We start from the raw sequence: 15,972 nt of genomic DNA on the forward strand, positions 1-15,972 counted from the left end.
GCCAGGCTACAAGATTACTGATTGGTGCTGCCCACATTCATGCTGGGTCTTCCCATCAGCCACATCCAGAACTATACTAAACCAATTGCTGGATTAATCCAGTGCCACACACCTACAATTCAGCGTCACACACCCATGACCCAGTCACCTCCTAAAACCCCACCTATGAGTGCAAGAGACTTTGGGGGATGTATAGATATAAATCATAATAACAGTAGAGTAGTGGTTACTAGAGATCAGGGTGTTTAGTAGAAGGGAAATATGTGGAAGAGGTGATCAGAAAAAGTTAGAGTTAAATGGAAGACAAATTCTGCTTTTATACTGCACTGTGGGGTGACTGTACATAATGGTAATATGATATATATTACAAAAATATGGAAGGGTTTTGGACATCTGTTTTCACTACAGAGAAATAGTGAACATTTGAGGAGACAAGTATATTTGCCCTTACCTTAACAGTACAATTCATACATGTATTGAAATAGCCTATGGTACCCCAAAATATGTATAAGTTTTATGTCAATTAAAAATGAATAATGAAAAATAAAACAAAACGTAGCACAATTATTGAGTCACATTGATTTGAGTTAAAAATTTCCACATTCCTGGTACTGATGAGAGAAGAACCAGTAACTAGTTCTGCTCATTGCAGGCTGCTTCTGTCATTAAAAGTACGGATTACCAGGCAGACTAAGGTTATGGAGGAAGAAAAGTCACAAAGAAAGAAATTCCCCTTTAACCTCGGCCTGTCTCTGCTGCAGAAGGGAAGTATTTGGCAAATGTTACACCACACGTGATCTCTTGTGATTGTCACATGTATCAGCTGCATGGTGCGAAATAGCATTTAAAACAATTACTCAGAGCCTGAAGTCCAATGCAAAGTTCTGCACTTTTAAAATCATTCCGTGCTTTGATTTTTTGGTGAGCTTTTATGTAAACGATGAAAATTACTTCTCCAAGGCCATGACTAGCTTATAAATGCTAATTCAGTGCTTCAGATCCAGGTTTTTATTGCTTGTTCTCCTCCCAGCTGCAGCCCTGAGAGCGTCTGTGCAGGAAACAGCCAGTTCTGCTCCCTGTGCTTGGGTCCGGGCTGCTTGAACTCTATTCCGCAGCCAGACTCTGACATTCCTCAGAGGATGTCTCCATAGATATCATCATTCTACCTTTTAAAAGTAAATTTTTAACTCATTATTTTTAAGATTGTATTATAAAATCTCCCACTTTATATGGCTTCTTGCATTCTTCTCAGAGTTTAGAAGTTTAGGAGTTTAGGAGCATATTTGTATTCCATGAATGACTGTTGAACCGGTTGAATGGAATCAAAAATTTAAAAATAATTTTGAAACACTTCCTTGTTTCTAGTGTGGAATGAATTTATTGAAGAATCTAATAAAAACTTTTAAGCAAAATAGTAGTTTAATCAAAGTGGGATATTGCATAGAAGCACAGTCAAGTCCTTGACATTTCCTGGAACATATTTGTCATATAGATTTTATATAAAGAAATATCTGGAAAAGCATTATCCACATTAAAGAAAAAAACTAAGTGGAAAATTTTCATTATGTAAGAATGTTTAGTTGTTTCTAGATGAGACCTCTTTTGTTGTTCTGTTCTTGACCTTTCAAAGAGTAAGGTCGACTTTAAATGTCTATGGAAATTGCATAATGCATGACATATATATATATGTATATACATACATATATATATATACATATATATGTATATATATGTATATATATATATATACATTTGTTCTAGCGATAACCTTATCTGCAGCATTGGTCTGGTAACATGTTAATATGTCAGTCATACCCCACTTCCGCTTTAAGGGACACATTGCCATAATAAACTCTTCACCTTTAGGATGGAGCTCTTCTTCTTAGGCAGATTGTGATATTTGGAATGAGCATATGTGTACACAAAGACTATGGAGAATAAAATTAAACTCATATGAAAGCTGGTTTTATGCAAATTACAAAAATTAGAATTTTAAAACAAAGTTGTCAATCTTCATTTTCTAAGGCTAAATATCTCCTAATGTAATATTATTGACTATTGCTCAATGAAATAAAGGAGCAAAACTAGTCCTTTCTGTTTTATTACACATAAATATATCTTATAATTCACTGAATAGATCACAATTGTCATTGAAAAACTAAATAACTCTGTAAAACAGTCATACTGGACGTTTGGTCCAGCTTAGTAAAATATCAGGGAATAGACAGATTATGGTAGGTTCATAAATCTGATTAATTACCTTTTTGTGTAGCAGGACTGAAGCAGCATTTCTTAAGCAAGAACTGAGGATTATCTGGGATTCTTAAAAACTTTGCAGATTCCCAGGCTAAATCAGGGTCTCTGGGGACAGAGCCATGAATGTACATTTAAACTCTTGTCTGAAGTGATCACAGTATTATGCTCATTAAATTAGCTTCTGACCGTAAATTCACATTTGTTAGTTAAAAAACATCCAACTCACCTTTGGCAAAGCATACCCTGTGTATTTTAATGTATCTTTCCACTCAGGTGTGTGTAGTATGTAGAGTATGTGTATGTGCGTGTGTGTGCGTGTGCACACACTGCGGGACAGCCAATCCATGGTTTCACATATGCTAAGCACCCTTCCCTGCACCAAGTCAAACCCCCAGCCCTTTTGTACTATTTTCTACTTTGTCTTTTTCTTCTTCCACAATTTCAGAACTAAACATCATTGGAATTTATTTGGTTATGAGCAATAAAATCTAATTCTAGATGAATTACTATGTACAGGTGAACCATAAATCAAACATAAATGTGAAGAATCCATGTGAGGAAAAGGGAAAAAGTAGAATAGATTCAAATGATGTAAAAAGAAAATTTCAGTCATATTTATTTCCTGTGTAACTTTATTCAAATTTCAAATCACTTTTTAAAAGCAGCAGATTGTCTAGTTGGTCATGTGCTCATAGTTTGGCTAAAGAGAAGGTAAAACTGAAACTCTCCAGAATTGCCAGAATTATTTCCAGGTCACTCTCTAAAGAGAAGTGGCAGTACTGTTACAAGAAGTGCTCTCTATGGTTAAAAATGAATTCACTGCAATGCAAAATAACTTTACAACCATTGCTCACCTTACCTGAAAACCAGCTAATCTTTGAGAAATAATAATTACTATGTGACTAGTACTGAATCAGGTGCTAGGATCGGCCTTAGGAAAACAGCACTGAAACTGTTGGAATTTAGGGCAACAAATTAGGTAAAGAGTAAGTAAGTATGTTAGGGACCCAGGGAAATGAAATAGCGCTTTACTATGATCGGGACCAGGCCGTGTGACTGGGGTCCCATGGTCTCAAGGCCAGTGTGACCTTGTTTTAGAACAGAGCAGTATGCAGAAGGCTGCCTGCTTTCTGGTTGTGCAGAGAAGGCTCATAATCACAGCATTCCTAAATCAAGATAACATCTATAGAGGATGATCTTAAGAATTTGAGCATGTCGATTTGGAGGATTTGTTCTCCATTCCTTTGTCCCTCTTTTACTACAGTCACTGTTCCAGGAAGGGTGCACTATGCTTTCCTCTATATTCCTCACCTGCTAAAAATGAGTGGGCTGACCACAGAGATCGATATGCCTGTCCACTAGAGGCAGGTCCCTCCTGGTCACCTAGTACCTTGAATATTGTTATTATTCTTTACTGTTTCCCTCTTAGGTATCCAGGGGTCCAATTAGGCCCCAGAAAGGTGGGATGGTTTGCTTGGAATACATTTGCCATAGAACACCTGTAACCAGGACTCAGTAGGAAGACCTTGTTTAAATGAGTAGAAAGTCTGCGTCAGGCTGCCTTTGAATGATAAACGTGACTTCAGTCTGGTAGGCCTTCTTGTAGATCATGCCTTAAAAAATAGAGGACTTAGAGCTAGCTTATAACTTGGGTAATGTTTAGATCACACACTTACTGAGTGAATAAAATGACCTGATCACAAGTTTTTTCCTTCTTAACTAGGTGATTAATTTCTCTGAAATTACATTGCATTATTTTGTATTCTTGAATAGATCCCCTCAATTTAAGTAACTATTATTAAGTATTAATATACTATTATAGCTACTAGGTGTAAAGATGTTTCTAGAGATCAGAGAGCTCCCATTCATTCTCAAGGAGTAATTTTCTTCAGAGATAATGGAAAAGTAAACCATTTTAAATGGCTTAATTTTAAAATGGTTTTAGACTAACTTAGCGATATAGGAAAAAATATCACTAACACCCTGAATACCAAAGATGAATTCCAAGGGACATAGAAAATCAAGAATAGGAAAACTTTACAAAGAGAAAGCTTCTGAGAGACAACAGGGGTTCTGAATTGCAAGTGAAACCTTTTATCAGGTGTAATTTAAACAGCACAGTCATTGTGTGTGTACAACATGGGTTAAACTGCAATCAATTTATAGGATTACAAGCATAGCTGCTTAGCTAATATTAATCCAACAGGGAAAAGAGCCATGTTTCAAGGGTTTATGGGAAGAAAAAAGGCATTTGTTGGAAGATCGGTGTGTGCCTGCTGCCTGTCTTGGCTGCTGGACCAGGTGGTGTGATTATCTCTAGTATTGTCTCTAGTTTCTGTTCATCTTGCAGGTCTCCATCCTGAGGCCTGGCTCTCTTCACATGTGCTGCCTCCAGTCACAATTCCTATGTCTCTATTTTTTATATGAATTTCTTTACCGGCCCACTGCCTGTGGGACTGTACATTAACTTCTTAGCTGCTGATAGTATTAGCATGAGTTTCAGTTTTGACCCTTTTATATTTTGTCCACACAAAAGTCATCCTTATGCCAGGAGTGTTCCATCCTTGGCCTTCTTTATCCACCTACTAACTATTAACTCATCATTCAAATTTAAGATCAGAAGACTACCTGGTCAGTTTTATCTAGCTTTTCCTGGAAAATGTGGCATTTTGTGATAATACTTCTATCTGGTATATCTTACCTGTCTTCTTTCTCACTTAGCACATTGCTTAAAGTGTCATTTATATGCTGAGAATTCTCAAAGCAATTTCTGTCTAGCTCAGAAATGTCTTTCAATTTCCACATTTATTCAACAGACTGCAAAGTCAGAATTTCCAAATATACTGACGTTGACTCTTACTTCAAAAATCCTTTCTTCCTCTTTTAAATTCTCAATCCGAATAAAAAGTAACACACGCTTTCATTACATTACCCAACACAGATGCTTGGAATCTTCTTTGACTTCTCCATTCCCTTCTTCTGTAGCTCAGATCAGTATTTTTGTCAGATGTATATCTTTTTCTAAATTAAATCTACTTGTCCCTAACTTAGACCCCAGACAGCAGAAATAGACTTCATAAAACAAATTTATCTCTTTTACCTCTTAAAAGAAATTTTAGGAGTCCCCATAACATTTAGAATAAATCTAAAATCTTTGTTTAACATTATTTACTCCTCTCCCTAATAGTTTAGCTTTCTGCCTTTCTTTGTTTCTTTCTTTCTTCTTTGGTACTGGGAATCAAACGTAAGACCTTGTACTTGCCAGGCAGGCACTGTGTCACTGAGCTAAATCCCTGGCCAATAGCTTAGCTTTGCAGCTGTATCACTGGAACAGTCATTTTCATGCTTTTAATGCAGTAACTTCCACCTCACAGCTCCAGCCTAGATCTTATCATTTTAGCAATACTGACTTTCAATTGCCAGAGCTCTTTTTTTCCCCCAGAAGTCCCCACCTGATGAGTGAAAAAGTTGGTACATAAATATATACTCCAATTCCCTTACCCATGATTAAATAACTCAGAAGGCTATATTCTGAGCAACTCCCAGATCCTTCAGTGTGGCTGAGTTACATTACTCACAATGGTAACAGACAGGCTTGATATAATTCCTTCATTGGCTGCGTTTTCCTTTCCTAGATTAATTCCCCCTATCCCCATTGCTTTTGAAGCTCACTTCCCTAATAAACTGAACTAAAATCCTTATTTTGAAGAAGACAGTAAAGGTGCTCAATGTGTATTCATGGTTTCAGAAAATAATTACAATTAATAAAATGTTAACATTTTCCTCTGCCTAGACTGATTCTGACTCTCACTTCTCTTACCAAGCCGAATTTTGCTAATTACAATCATACTTAAGCACTACTCCTTTGAGGGAAGCCTTTAACACAGAGCTGTAGACTAGAAGCTTTACCGTTCCATGTCTGAATAGACTTCTGTTATGCCAGACACCTTTATCTCTGGCTTGTCTGGCTCCCTCGTAATCTTGCAGGGAGGGATTAAGATATATTTGGATTTTCTGTATAGTCCTAAAAATGGGTTGATTTTACGTATTTACTTAAATGAATAGCTTTTATTGAACACATTTCTGCTGAATAAGTAAAAACTGAAAACAATGGCAGATTTTACTAGAGGGGAAAAAGTCAATTGCTGAATGTAAATTTACACAGCTAATACCATGGTTTGAATGAAATAGTTTTAGGTATTTGAATCGTTGTTCTTCCTAGTAATTGTGGGTAACAGTAATAATAAAATAAAACATTTTACAAAGATTGCACAATTTAACTTTCCATTGTATTGTATTATCCCTGTTAGGTAGCATTTACTATTGTAACTGTTAATTTATTTTTCACTATCTTTATTATTAGTTCCATTTTACACATAGAAAATAACTCTCATATTATATATTTTAAAGTATTTCCTTTTCAGAAGACAGAGTCTCAGAAAATTCCATTATGCTTATCAAGAAGGTGAGAAATACTAAGTTCAAATAATGGGCGGGATTTGGGAACATCAAGGTCCTGCCCTTCCCACTACGGAGGGCTAAAATTACCTGTAGCAAGTTGCTTGCCTCATACGCTTTTGTGACTCCATGTAGCCAAAATAGTACACTTTTGAATATGGGCCAGAATTTCCTAAGTTGTATTTTTCAAAAATATTCAAAGTATAAGTTGGTCAAAAGGTAGAGACATGTATTTTTCTGACAAATACATATTAAACCATATTTGTACACATTGCATATATTGTCAGTTTCTATGGTTATAGATTTAACTGAGAACAGATTCTGACCATTGGCATTTGGTAGCTTACCTTGAGTAACACTTACCTTTATAAATCAGTGCCCAAAAGGTACTATCTAAGATTTTTCTATTGTGACTAGAATTGAAAAGTGGTTATCGATCTTGCCTTGGTGTTTGATAATTTTGCTTTGATTTAGGGTATTTCCTACTACAAACTCTAGATGCTTATAGGTATTAGTGTATTTATCTTGAAGTGACTACTGCTTTGTGTCATAATGAACTAAAAAGTTCTTTAATTTTATCTCTGAACTCTTTATGACCTTGTTTTTTTTTAATTTTGGGGTTCATTCACATTTTTTTCTATAACAGTAAATTATTTGGGAAAACAGATCATATCTTATCTACTTTCATATACCCAGGACTTATCATGCAGTAAGTTACTTCATAAGCACTGGATAACTGTTTCTACAATGGATCAAAAGCAAATCCTGTAAAATACTTAATATAATGGTTTAAGGCTCAAAAACTAAAAGTATTTCCTTGCACAGTGTTTCTACATGAATTTTATCAATGAACATATTTTAGTTTAAATCCTATACACTAATCTGCACTCTGTTGAATAATCACCCAAATATCCTTTCATTCAGACATAATTTAAAGTCAGTGATAAATCCAATTCATAAAACTAATCTCCAATGTCACATCCTGTCTGTCTCATTCACTAATTTCCCAACAATAATCTGAAGTAGTCAGTGTGCTGTAATCAGGAAATCTTTATTGGCATGCTTTCAAGCCCAGTCATCTTTTATGAGCCTTACTGCTGGTAAGTCACATCAATTTAAGCTCAACCACATGAATGAAAAGTGTATCATAACTTAAGCTACTACATGTAAGTCTACAGTTTACAAAGAGATTGATCTTAGAAGCCCATTTTCATTAATTGAGCACTTTCCTAATTTTTCCAAAGTATCCTACCAAATCCTCTTTAAAGTCCATTTTTAAAGTGTCTAAATTATAAAATTATAGTTTTGGACTGTTTGTCTTGAATCTCTGGTGAAAGAAACTGAGCAGAGGTAACTACGAGGTTATCAGAAAAGAAAAAAATATGCTTCAGTATCCCAAATAGAATATTGAGGCATGAATTCCTTGAAGCACCATGCAAGGCACAAATATTTATGTTACTTCTAGGTCATATATATCTTTCCTATCTCAACAGGCAGAGTGTTAACTGTTATTTCCAAACCTATGGCCCTCTTTCATTCTGGCTAACTTTCCTGTAAAGAGCCGGATAGTAAAAGTTTTTATGCTTTTCCTGTCATACAATCTCTGCCACAATAAAACAAAGGCAGCAAAAATGATACTTTGAACAAATAAGACTGACTGTGGTAGAATAAAACTTTACTGCTGGATATGAAATTTGAATTTAATACATTTACATATCATGAGTATTTTTCTTAGGATTATTTTCTAAAGCACTTAAAAAGTAAGAATATTCTGAGTTTATATAATATACAATAGCAACATATTGGGTAGAGTTTGCAAATTCTGCTTGAAAGCGATCCATGTTTAATTTCAAATTTGCCACAATTTCTTTCTGTGCCCTGATTCATCTCCTGTATAAGCTCTGCATTCCTATTTTGCTCTAAATCTCTTTTAAGTATCATTGCAGGACTACTGTCTCAGTTACTTTTCACTTTTTTGATACAAAATACCCAACACACCGCCCCCCAAAGAGGAAAAGTTTATTTTGCTCACAGCCTGTAGAGGTTTCAGTTCCTACTTGGCTGGATCCAAGGCAGGGTGGCATCTCCAAGGAAAAACAGCTCAGGGTGGGCAGAGGCAGCAAAGCAAGCAAGGGACCTTAGCACCCTTTTTCTGCCCTATCTCTGTCTCTATCTAGGCTACTGCCACTAGGGTGGTGTCAAATCAATCAGTGGACTGGTTCAGTAATCACACACTCTTTTTTAATTTTAAAGACAAAAAAAAAACCCAATAAAGATAATGATACAGAATTTCAAAACAGTTAACAATGGTTAATATATTGCATATTATCTTCAAAATAGTTGTTCAGATTAAAAGATATAGGCATGAAAATTGATCAAATAATGTAAGCACAAACCATTATTTTCAATGAACTAACAGAAATTAATCGTGTAATTATCTCAAATATCTTGTATATCTTTTCCTTTCATTATTTTATCCTTTTTCTCTTCCTACTTGTTTTCCTTTTAAGCTGTTTCTTCTCCTTTCACAATATCTATTGTATATTTTGGATCTTACTCTTTCTTACTGGGGGGGGATACAGTGTTTATATGTGTGAATCTGATTCATTTCACTTATGAATATGATCTCAAGTTGCATTAACGTATAATCAAAGGCATTGAGCTTATCCTTCTTTATATTTGAGAAGTACTCCATTTTATAAAAACATCACATTTTTAAAATCCATTCCTCAGTTGATGGCCATTTGGGTTGTTTCCAATATTTAGCTATTATAAATTGTGCTACTGTAAACATGGATACACATATATTGCTCCGATATAATGTTTTTAATCCCGGGAAAACACCCACAAGGCGGGTAGCTGGATCAAATGAGACCTCTAATCCAATTTCCACAGTGGTTGCACCAGTGTACACTCTTACCAACAGTGGGGAAATGTTCCTTTTTTCCCCACAGCCCCTCCAGCATTTGTTATTGGTTGCTTTATTGATGGAGACCATTCTGTCTAGAGTGAGATGGAATCTCAGTGTTGTTTTAACTTGCATTCCTTGAACCAGAGATGTTGAACATTTTTTTCATATATTTGTTCGCCATTTGTATTTCTTCATCTGTGAAGGCTATAATCATCTCAGATGCTCATTTCTGGATTGTGTCTTTGAATTTGGGGGCCTGATTTTTTTTTTAATTCTTTGTATGTTCCAGATAGAAATCCTTTGTTTGAGGGAAAATTGGCTAGAATTTTTTTCCATTCTTTTTTTTTTTTCACTCAGTTGGAAGTAGTCACACATTCTTAATCCCAGAATCACACACTCTAAATTCAGACACCTGTGAAAAAGCCCCACCTATGACTATATGAAGCTTTGGGGGGACATCTAGAAACAAACCATAACAGTTCACCCTTGGCCCTCATAAGACTCATGCACAGTTACTTGTGCAAAAAGCATTTTAATTCATTCCTAAGAGTTACTAACCATTTCTGCATTGCTTTTTGGAAAACAATTCTTGTGATATGAGGTATATTTTAAGAACTTGTGGGATTTTTTTATTAAATTAAGAATATTCGTTTAGTTTTGTATTCATGTTAGGGTTTCCTTTGAATTCATTTCTCAAAAGCAAGTTTCACTTGTGTATGTTGGCTGAGAAACTGTACAAGCACCTACCATTTTAAACAAACATGGAATCTGAGTGAACTCAGAACTACAGAAATTCTAAAGCATGCACTGGGGCATTCTGTTATGGTTTAAGAACTGGTGGTCAACTTAACACCAGCTGGATTACATCGCTGACCTTTGGGTCTTTCCGGCACGGATCCGTTAAAAAAGACTGGTGTGAGTCCTTCTTGTGGGCTCTGGACCTCCAGTTGGACTCGTGGGAGGCATTGTCCTGAGCTCTAGGTTTTTAATCTGGACTTATGTGGGACATTGCCATTGGGTTTAGGCTCTTGACTAAATAATCTATGTCTGTGGTGTTGCAGAGAGATTTCCTGCATTTTCCTGTGTTAACTTCTGGTGACCATTATAAAAATATTATAAACTCCATGTCCTAATCATAGTTGTTCTCTGTATACAACCCCTGACTACAACACATTTGAACAGATTTTCCCTAGCAGATTTGCCATGTAGTTTAGACAAATCCCTCTAGGGGATCTTTCTGGTTATGTACACTAAAATTCAGTTTGGAATTCTGCATTAATACTTTCAAAAGTTAAGAATATAAAAGCAGAAAGCCCAGATTCTAACAGTGGCTGCCATGGCCCACTTTTTGAATTCCTGGCAAGTGACAATTATGTGATAATTATCTTCTGCCCAAGTTAAAATTCAAAGGTATTCTTCAATCAGGGTAGAAAACAGGCAGAAGGGGTTATCTTCTATCAGATGGCACAGTCACTATCTTTAGGGACTGTACAGTCGATGATGATTAGAAGAAAAGCAGGTATTTAGATAAAAAAGACTTTATCAGAATGGGAGTGTTGCCATTGGACATTCAATCCAGTATTTTAAAATCCAAAAAGGACAAGGTGAATCAGTCTTTTATAGTACTACCATGTGGTCTTTTAGTGCATTGAGTATGGTAACTATATATCACAATGTTCTGAAGGTCAAGAAACCCTGAAACTAATTCTGCAAGACAAAATTTATTTTGATCAGTATCTTTTTTCTTTTTCTTCAAATTCTTGTAACTGGTCCCTTTTTTTTTTTTCTCATACTATGATTAATGTGACTATATACAGTTAGAATAGTTATAAACCCACTTGTCCCAAAGTGAGAATAATAAGAATATCATTAAAAAACAAAACAAAGCAAAACTAAAACTTCCTAGATCTTTTATCTCTAAAAGTATAGATGGATCAATTTGCATAATATTTACATGATAATATAATTGCCATCCTAATCTTTATTTACATATTACTATTTCACATTTTAAGAAGTCTTCATATTTTCAGTTTTCTTAGTTGCACTGTGATTCACAGAAATAATATAGATAATTAAAGTGTTTCTGATTGCAGAATCTGCTTCTATAAAAATCAGTTAGCTGGGGCTGGGGATTTAGTTCAGTCGTATAAGCGCCTGCCTTGCAAGTGTGTGCTTGTGAGTTGGATTCTCGTTACCGATAAAAAAGAAAAAGACAAAAAAATCAGTTAGCTGGATAGAAGCAATAATAAAGGCAATTGTCTGTATGTTACATTCTTAAGGAGTCTGTAAAACATGGCATTATCATAGAAATTTTTTTTCTTTGCAAAAACAACTCAGTTTGGCAAGGTTATGCATATCCATAATCCCAGTACTTGTGAGTCAGAGTCAGAAGCAAAAGAATCTCAAGTTTAAATCCCACCTAAACATCTTAGTGAGACTCTGTCAGAAATTTAAAAGGTCTGGAGATGTACTTTATTGCAAAGGCCCTGAATTAATTCCCCAGTACTACCAAAAAAGAATATATATGTGTACGCATGCATGTATATTAAAAAGAAAAAAAATAACTCAGAAAAGATGGTGCAATTTTGCTATTATGGTTTTTCATTAATTATCTTAGCTTCTGTACTGATTAACATATTGTAAGTTTGAAGAATGTGCAATGAAAACACAAGAAGGTGTGACTCATCACTGATCTTTAACTTGGACGCAGGTTACTGCAGAAAAATTACAAAAGGTTTCACCTAATCTTTTACAAGAAATTATATTTGACAGGTTGCTTTGACCCTGTGCTCACTGCCAACTTTTTCTCTCCTTAATGATCAACTACTTACTTTGCAACAGTACTTTTGCTTAGCCTGTACCTTAATCGGTGGCTGGTTCTTCTAACAAATACTATGAACATACGCACATTTATTAGGTTGAAAAGACTGCCTTTGATAAAAACTAATATTTACATGCATTGCATGAGAGAAAGGAGCATAAAGACGTTCTGTAACAAGTGGTAGAGTGAGATTTCTGGAGCCTTCTGTTTCAAATGCCTGGTGACTATCAGGCAGTAATGATTCCTTCGGGGATTTGGGTGTGCTACGACCTCCTCCCCGTACATGTATAACAGCACACAGCTAAACAGCATGTTCTACAAGAAAAAAACTATTATAGATGTTTTAGTTATGCTAATTAGTTAATCGTTCCAACAACCCTTGAAAGAAATTTACTAAGTGCTCCATTTTTGAGTGAGCCGCATGGAGATTAAGTAACTTGCTTGAGGTCACAGATAATAATGTTGGGACCAGAATTCCCACAGGGATGGTCTTGTTCTAGAGCCCACATTTGTGTTACTGAGCTTTTCCCTCAAATGTCCAGCATCTTTACAGACCACAGCAGGAAATGGGAGTCCACAAACAGCCATGCTGTTTCCACCTATAAATAAGAGATTAACATTCACTGTATTGAAACAGAAAAGTGAACAACATATTCAGGGAAAAAATTAATCCTAGATGGTCATTTCTTCAAGAATTAACAACTGTGACCTCTTTTTCTCTTGTAGTTACAGCGTGTATTGGCATGCATGGAATCTTGTTATAGCATCTTTAAAAACTTCCCTGAAGATGTCTTTCTTCATCATAGAAATATTGTGCTTCCCATGTACTCAGAAACTTAAATACTTTTTTATGAAACTATGTTCATTGTTCTACGATTTCTTGTTTGTTTGGCCTTTTGAAAAAGAGGATCATAACCTACTGTGGCACATGCATATAACCCCAAATCTCTGAGAGGCTAAGGCAGAAGAATTCTAAGTTTGGACCCAATCTGGGTCACTGAGCAACTTTGTAAACCTGTCCAAAAAAAAGATCATTAGTGTCAGGGTCACTTGAAAAAGCAGCCGTCTGTCGAATCTTTCAACGTGAAGGAATATGTGTCAGTTTTCTGCAGCAGGGAAGAGCAAATGAATAGAGACAGGGACCTGAACCTAGAGGCTCCTCCTGTGGCTGTTTACAAGTTGGAAGCAAGTTCTGTCTGATGAGTAGATCCTAGAAATGTAGACGTATACAGTGTCATAAAGTGAAGCAAGCACTGAATTCAGGACCAGGCGTAGAGTACAAAAATCCAGAGTTTGCACTGCAAGTGCTAACTACAAAGTCTTGTGCTAGATTAAGTCAGGTTTCTGACTTTCTTTAATACAACTAGGTTTAAATAAGAAAATGACTGTAAATGTGCCCTGTGAACTTTACTGCATTAAATATATTTGAGCAAATTAATACGGAAAGAGGCAGGGAGAATCAAATTACACTAGCAAGTTGATCTGCGCTCCAAGGGTAATATCACACTACTGTCCCAGAAGTGGTCAAGGGGCAGGATGACAATCAGATCAGAGAAAGTGCTGAAACTTTAGATTTCAAGTACATCTGCGAACCATTTCAGAGCTCTGACTGCTGGGCTGAGGTTCAGGTGGAAATCCCTAGTTGTACTACTTTGACTTTTGTTTTAGTCGTACAAGGGATCAAACCTAGGACCTTGTGGACATCAAGGAAGTATTCTACCACTGTGCTACACCACAGGTCAAAAACTCTGCTTTCAAATATATTAAGGCACTGGACAAAACTTTGGTTATTCAAAAAGACAGGGAAAATCCAGATACCTGGTCATAAAATCAGCTGGAGAAATAGGAAGGGTTCCACATGCTGTGTAACTTGGGTTAATGTGTCTTCAACATTTTTGGCTAATGGGTAGTGCTGGCTCTCCAGCCTTATGAGTCAGTCTTTTACACTAGTGGTTCTTGGATTGCAAAAATGATGATAGCTGCAAATGGGTGGAAAATGACTCAAAAGTGATTGTGGTTTCTCCAGAATAGTTGGGACCACAGCTAACACCTACACATTTTTTTAAATTTGTTTTTGGGACAGAGATTAGTGAGCAATCCTCATTGAGCAATCTAGGCTATCCTTGAACGCATGGGGATCCTATGCCTCAGCCTCCCAAGTGCTGGGATTATAAGCATGTACCACCATGCCCAGCTAATTATGGATGCTATCAACATTGTAGGTCTAGAACAATAAAGGAAAGTTAGTACTAGAGAAGTGAGTTTTAGAAACTGTCCATGAAATAGCTGCCTGCAACAAGGCCCTAAACGATATATTCACTTTCTGGAAATATTGTGACAACGTGCCACTGGATAATACACAAAAAAGAGAAAATTGCTCTCTCACAGCTCAGAACATTCCAAATCCAAAATCAAGGTTGGGTCAGTGTTAGTTCTTTGTGAGAGCTTTGAAAGAAAATTGTCCCACACCTCTCAGCTTCAGGTAGCTAAAGTATTCCTTGCCTTGAAGGTAGGATTCTTCTGTATCTTCATATCACCTCCCTTGTAGACATGTCTGTCTTCATGTCCAAATTTCCCCTGCTTATAGGGACACAGTCATATCAGGATAGTAGGGTCCCCCGTCCCACCCAGGGTTCAGAAATGTTTACGCCCTCTGTCATTGTGCTCCACTCCAGACTCTAACTGGGGACTGTGACCTAATTAAGTCACCCTAACCATCTCTTCTTAATTTGTATATAGCCAGTTTCCAAATATGGCAACATTCACAGGTGCTGTAAATTAAGACTTTCCATATACTTCTGGGGGATTCCCTACGACTCATGACAAAGGGAGCAGAGATTTTGAAATAAGCAAAGCACAAAATGAAAGCAAGAATTTTCAAACTGTATGAATGAAAAGGAGTTCAAAGGAGTGAAGGATGAGTGGTAACTATTTCATGAAATTAGGAGGAGATAGTGTAAGAAATGGTAAGAATACATAAGATACAAAATCCTCAATACATACAGTGAGAGGATAAAAATCTGCTCAAAGGGGAAAAAATAATATCCCAGGGAAAAGGAGGTAAAAGAAAAAGGAAGAGAAAAGAAAAAAATATATAAATTTGTACAAACACACTTAGGGTAGCCAAGATGATTGTGTACAAATTCTATAAGTCCTTGGAACAAAACAACATTCATAGGACTGGAGGAACTTTGCATGTTTGTATCTGGTGATCTGAGGAACTCTTGAAGATCACTGTGTAAAATAACAATCCCAGTTATGCTCCTACCACCTTGTTTTGAAGGCCAATATTGTCATTGTTTTGGGCTCTTTGCTATTACTATTTGTCATCTTTGTTCCTTGTTTTTCTAGTAATTTGTTTTGTTTTGTTTTTCCCTCTAATGCAGAAAGGATAGGTATACATATAGAGGTTTATACATGCCTAGAAGTTTTAAACAGTTTATAAGAATTGATTATATTATGCGTGAGAAAATGAACGGCTACCTTGAAGAAAAAGAGACATTATGGTATCCATTGCTGATTCCAT

The sequence above is a fragment of the Cavia porcellus genome, unplaced genomic scaffold (genome assembly GCF_034190915.1).
Source record: "Cavia porcellus strain 051 isolate PalLab524CR breed Dunkin Hartley unplaced genomic scaffold, mCavPor4.1 scaffold_5, whole genome shotgun sequence".
Classification (NCBI taxonomy): domain Eukaryota; kingdom Metazoa; phylum Chordata; class Mammalia; order Rodentia; family Caviidae; genus Cavia; species Cavia porcellus.